Source organism: Schistocerca serialis, chromosome 1 (assembly GCF_023864345.2).
Source record: "Schistocerca serialis cubense isolate TAMUIC-IGC-003099 chromosome 1, iqSchSeri2.2, whole genome shotgun sequence".
Classification (NCBI taxonomy): Eukaryota; Metazoa; Arthropoda; class Insecta; order Orthoptera; family Acrididae; genus Schistocerca; species Schistocerca serialis.
In genome coordinates, this window is record NC_064638.1 from 851,313,001 (window position 1) to 851,319,872 (window position 6,872).

The window sequence follows — 6,872 nt, forward strand, 5'->3', positions numbered from 1 at the left end:
AGGGATCACCAATGTAGTACTGGGGGGCTGCGTGGAGGGTAAAAAATCGTAGAGGGAGACCACGAGATGAATACACTAAGCAGATTCAGAAGGATGCAGGTTGCAGTAGCTACTTGGAGATGAAGAAGCTTGCACAAGATAGAGTAGCATGGAGAGCTGCAGCAAACCAGTCTCAGGACTGAAGACCACAACAACAACAATAAAAACCCTATGTACTAATGTGAACAAGCAATAATCGCCATGACCGACTTGACCAAAAAAACCTTGTCACAAGTGTCTTACAAGAAGTGTGTGAGAAAAGAAATGAGACTGATTTCTTATCTACCGAAATTTTAAGTTTTTTCAAACAACAATATTGTCCCCTTCAAAGTCGTTCTCTTCGGCAACTATACAACGGCGGAGTCATTGTTCCCAGTCTTCGTAGCAGCGCTGCAATGCTTTAGCTGGTAAGACCTTTAATATGTCGGTCACATTCTTCTGAATGTTCTCCAAGGTCCAAAAATGACGTCCTTTTAAGATATTTTTCAACTTCAGCAAAATAGAAAAGTTACAAGGACTCATATCAGGTTAAGAGGGGGGCTGTCGAACAACAGGAATGCCTTCTGAGGTCAAAAATTCGTGGGTGGAAATGGCTGTGTGGCACGGGGTGTTATCACGATGGGGCATCCACTTGTTTGGAATATGCGGGCTTGCTCGCTTCACCTTTTTCCTGAGCCTTTTAAGTACATCTTCGTAAAACATTTGGCTGACAGTTTGTCCTGGAGCAACAAATTCTTTACGAACGATACACCGACCGTCAAAAAAGGAAATCGGCATTGTTTTGATCTTTGGTTTTCTCAGTCAAGCTTTTTTTGGTCGAGGGGACGTTTCAGTGTGCTACTCCTCACTTTACCGTTTTGTCTCAGGATCGTACATAAAAAACCAGGATTCATCATCTGTGATCACACTATTGGCAATCCTCTCAAGAACAATGCACACTTTTAGTCTGTCTTTCTGTTCAGTTGTGACGTTTTTCGGCATCATTTTGGTACGAACCTTTCGCGTGTTTAAAACTTTGGTGAAAATTTGATGGTCAGTAAAAGTGTTTCAGTTTCAACATATCATCGATCCTCCTTAGCCGGCCGAAGTGTCCATGCGGTTCTAGGCGCTACAGTCTGGAACCGCGAGACCACTACGGTCGCAGGTTCGAATCCTTCCTCGGGCATGGATGTGTGTGATGTCCTTAGGTTACTTAGGTTTAACTAGTTCTAAGATCTAGGGGACTAATGACCTCAGAAGTTGAGTCCCATAGTGCTCAGAGCCATTTGAACCATTTGATCCTCCTTATTGCCAAACGTCGTATGTTCGACGTTTTTGAAGCTGAAGGTCAACCTGAGCAAAGTTCACCTTCAGCATATTCTCAGTCTTCCAAAAACGGATTGTGCCAACCGTGGCGGCTTCCTTCTTTCACATCTCCTGATCTGCACGCCAGAGAACTAGCGATCCCTCACCACAGAGAGCGGTTTCCAACTAGGGGGCACAGTCGTACCGCTGCGAAAGGCCGGGTGGTTGTTGACAGTGGCAGTGTGGTTCGTGGCATAAAGTCGGACTTGGCTCAGTTGGGAGTAATGGCTGTGTAGGGCCTGGGTTGGTCATGGTGGCCTCTGGTATTTGGTATGAGGCCTATTGACACGACAGTTCTCTGACATTATACCTGAGTACACGTTATTGTGCACGACCTTGGCCGTGTGAGTTTCTTGACCGCCAAAATTTATTTCATTTGTACGTTCGAGTCATTTTCGTCTCATTTGGGGATTCAGTTTATATGAATTAATGTAACGAGTGTGTGGTGTTTTGAAGACTCTGATTCGTCAGGTACTTTGGCCTTTGGATCATGAGATTACCGTGCTGTCTGTCGGCCTAGTGAGCTCGGAGCTGGTTAAGCTCGTTAGATGGGCTAAGTCAGGAAAGGCGATATTGGTGGTGTATGGGTTTGCTTCCTGTCCCAGTGTCTTGCCTTTTGGTGCTGGGCAGAATCAAGGGACTGCAATGCTTGAGATGTGGTTCTAGTAACTGTATTGCTGATCCTTATGCTCAGCAGCAGTAAGTATGACAGTGTAAAAATATTTTAAATTGTATAAATGATTGGTGACTCCATAGGCAGAGAACTTCGACTTTTGCGGAGATGGTGCCTGCTAAGGGAATCCTTTCCTGACTGAACATCCGATGATGGGAGATTGTGAAAGGAGCTAGTAGTGCCGCAGCTTAGATGCTTCCTTAGTTTGTTTCAGTCTTACAGCTGTTGTGACACACGCGGAGGACACCGAATATTTTGACCTCATAGTTCTCTTATGGACCGACCGTCTATGTGCAACAGTTGCCGACATCATCTTCACCGAGACTACCACCTCCTGCATCATCTCACACTGCAGAGACCTAAGTTACGTAACCTTCTTATGGGCTTCTGCTACGATAACTGTAAAACTCTTGCTTTATTTTCCTTTCTTTGAAAAGAGATATTGTCCTATTTCGTGTTTTAATTAACATGAGTTTAAGAGCTTCACACTGCTGGGATAATGTTTTGCAGGACCATGGACAACCATTGCCCAAACTGTTAAATTTCCTTAAATTTTATTATCTGGCGCTGGCTGGGTTTAAATGTTTGAAGAGCAATGATTGATTATTTCTTAATTTGTTAAACCTTTTTATAGGTTTAGGCACTGACCAAGTTCTCTTAATTAATAGGGCTTTTAGATGTAGAAGCAATATGTTATTGTGATACATTTATAAGTAATTTTCCTTATTACCCATCATGTTCTTGGTTTCATGTTAGTCGGGATCCCATTTGTAGATTTGAATTGTGGTATAATATTCTAGAAGCCCCTCTTTTTCAGAACAATTATGCCACATGTTGGCATTGGTAGCTTTTTTCCTAAATATGTAAACTCAAACTCAAAGTTTGTTCAAGTTTTATTTAAATGCCCTGTGGGCTTGTTCTTGAATTGTTAAGGAAGTTTTTGGATTCAGTCCATTTTAAATTTATTAAGCACCAGTATCCATTGGGTGTGTTCATAAAGTTTGCCTACTGTAAAACTGAATGTTTGCCTTCCATAATTTTTATAATGAATGTTTTACAGATGGTGAATGGCGTTTATCCGAACCTCCGTCCAGTCCTTCCATATAATTCATCCTGAGCACCTGGCCACCATTTGGCTCTAATAAGGAATGTTGGCCATAGGCCTGTTTCAATTTTTCAAAGGTCACCCTCATGGAGTCCCCAAGTTTAACACAAAAACTGATGACATAACGTTGCTCTAAATTCCTCCATTCCATTTTCTTAACACACAACAAAAAACAAGTTCACTGACGGCGCTCTCAAACATCATTTGACGGCTGTACTGAGCTGAAACTCAGACTGAGCATCTGGAAGGAATGAACACACCGGTCTACACAAGCAGAACAATACAGCGTTGCTAGGTCGCCAACAGTGTTGTCAGGCTCGTCACTTTTCTCACGCACCTCGTACCTCCCACTGACTGTTCAGACATTAGACCATCTCCGTCTGAATCTCATTGATGAGGATGGGATTTTTGTAGCGAGGTAATTATAGTACATCCTCATCTAAAACAGCATCACGGGCATTAAGTATAAATACAGTGCGGACAACGATCAGAAGACACGAGAATTACGAGTTTCTTAAAAGAATACGATTGAGACCTCACAATGATGTCACTCAATGTAACAACTACAGTTCAATATGACGAGTGTATCATTAGTCAGGAATATTTTTCACACATACTTTTGACTTCATCAACATTTAACAATAACGACGAGATAAGAATTCTTATTCAAGATCAAGATGGTTTAATAATTCCGAGCAAAAACTTATTCTCATTGAAGGGGATGTTTATGTATAAGAAGACCCCAGCAGCAGCAATGACATGGCAACTCACGCATAATGCAGCCACCTTTCTGTTTCAAGAAATAAGATACGAACTTAATGGCGTCGAATTCGACTTCATCTGAAACGTTGTTGGAATCAGGTCAGGTCCTTACAAAACGCTGGATGGTTCATAGACAGATCAAGACATGGCTCGTTTATTTTGTGTATCCTGCTCAAAATTTTAATGGGGTTCTTTTTGCATAATAAATATATCATTCCGAAGGCTAAACAGGAGCTGAATTTAGTTTGAGGTGCTACTGATAACAACTCATACATTCTAAGACAAGGAGAAGAAGGCCATAAAACTGTGTTGCATAAAGTGGTGTGGAAAGTGCACATGTATCTCTAGCAGATGAAGAAAGTCTGAACTTTACATGTACTGAATCCCAGAAATCCACTGCCATTAACTTTCTGTTCGTGGGAGCTGTATGATTATCCGATCTTCCCAGAGTCATCTCACATAGCACGAACGATTAAGACATATGTTCAGCTAGAACACCACGATTTATTTTTCTAGCAGTGCAAACACACAGGAAGGGGAACCTGACAAAGGAGTCAAGCGTATTTGACAACTATAAACTAACCAATGGTAGAGTTTACTTAAATTCCCAGTTTATTTAATATGATAACTTATGGCTTGACTAAGACAAAAACGTATATCAGCTATTGTATGAAATTTACGCAAGGTTTTGCCCATTTTACTACGAGACTGATGATGGTTTCAGATGCAAACTCAGCCCAGACAAGTTTAAGGATTTAACATTCATAGTGGTGAGGTTGTTCAAAGCAGTGCAAGGTGGCGAAGATTGGAATTGTGGTTGTATGCACTGAATTGAATCATTGCAAAACTTCCCTTCAGGTACCTCAGTGTATGCGTTAATGCTACATAACCAACTTATTAATTAATCACCACTAACAGGAATTCCACAATGTGTAATATAAATGTAGAGGTATTACACAACATGTGGTGTATTCTACACTGATGCATAAAAATGTGATCATCATCACAGACACACAGGGATTTGCTGGACAGTTTGTGTATAAAGATGTTGCATTCATCATATTTTCCAGAAATATTAAAAAGGTATTACACAACTGTCACTTCACCCAAACGGTTTAGCTCAGTGCAATGTGCTAAATCTCGAAAAACAATCTATTTCTACATCTATATGATACTCCTTAAATAGAGCAAGGCGCAGGGTGCCCTGTACCACTACCAGTCATTTCCTTTCCTGTTCGACTCGCAAATAGAGCGCTTATCTTCGTGGTCCTTACGTGCAGTGTTCCACATCCTGGAGGACCTCCTCACTACGGATCAATTGGAATGAAAGTAAATCTAATCTAATCTAAACATGAGGATTGAGGATTGGCTGGAACACTCAAACAATTTACATGGACCATTCTGAACTTCTCAATTATTCTTCTCATGTACTCACATTGATGTATTAACATCTTCTTTCTTGCACAGTCTCCTCAATTTCCATGCCAACTAAACAATGACTATCTCAGATTCTAATACAAAATGATCCTTTTAGTGATGTGACAACCAATTTTACTAATCATTTTCCTGTACTTTGAGGTTGTAAGTCACTCATCTACAAATAACTTTAACGAAACAACTTCACTACTGATTGTGGCACAGAATAAGCATGAGTCAGTGTCATTTGCTTGAAAATTACACTTCAAAAGAAAATCTAGAAGGTGGTGCACAGACCACTGATCTGATAGTGCCCACATATCACCAATCATTCTTGTAAAAGAGAGTTTTTCTTTAGTCATATTTCATTCCCTCCAGAAAGCAAAGCATCAGCCCTTGTATAACTTCACTCTTACTAGCCAGGCAAGTGTAGCTATCACCGGGGTGAGGGCATCCCAATTCATAGTCTCATGGTACATTATTTTTGAACTTATGCAAATATGCAGTCATGACAAGAAGAGTTACATGTGCGCCTGCAGGGAACAACATTATTCTGACATCAGTGTTTCATGTATCCTACAGTACATATCCCAAATCAGTGAGCTTCATCAGCCTCTTCAGTAGAGTGCTGAACTTTTGGAGTTGAAGGTAACCAACAATTTTGTGTGTTTCTGTGGACATGAAAGCATTTACTTTATGCTCATCGGTCAATAACAATATTCCAAATCTTATGCAGTAATCATTTTATTGCATACAAACATTTTTTGTTCTTGTCTCATAGACCTTGTTGTAAACATTCACTGTCCCTACTCTGAGAAGGTCTCGAATTAAACCTAGAATGGATCGAACAGGAACAGGTAGGAAGCACAAATTACAGAGTGAGATGTGGCAGTTTGCATATAGCTGGACCAATTTTTTTTCCCTTGCGTAGTCTGTGAGAGGTTTGTGGCCTGCTATACCAGAAAGTCTGTACAACCTGGTTCGAGAAACGTCTAGCTTTCTTTAGGTTGTGTGGCAGTTTCTCAAGCTTACAGACCACAGGATTCTTTGTGTCAATCACCAGCCCTTCAGGTACTTCTATATATATATTTCTTCCTCAAGGTAGCCATATAGAAATTCAGTATGAAAAGTGAACTGTATCACTTCCAGTTCTTTGTTTGTGGAATGAATCATATCATATGACTGCAAAAAGGAAGGTCTCATTGCAATTGACCCTGTATTCCTGTTTGAAGCTTGTCACACTTTGTATCTTGTAATCTTACCATTTGTGTCAGACAAGACAATTAAAACACACTTGAGACAATAACTTGCTGACTGTTGGATTTAGAGCTGACCTTCCAAGTTTTGTTGTACTCGTGAGCATTCATTTCTTTTAACTAACTCCATCTGAGCAGGCCTCGAAGGGTCAACAGTACTGACTGATTGTCATCCCCCCCTCAGCCCACAGGCATCACTGGATGCGGATATGGAGAAGGATGTGGTCAGCACACCGCTCTCCCATCCGTTGTCAGTTTTTGTGACCAGAGCCACTAT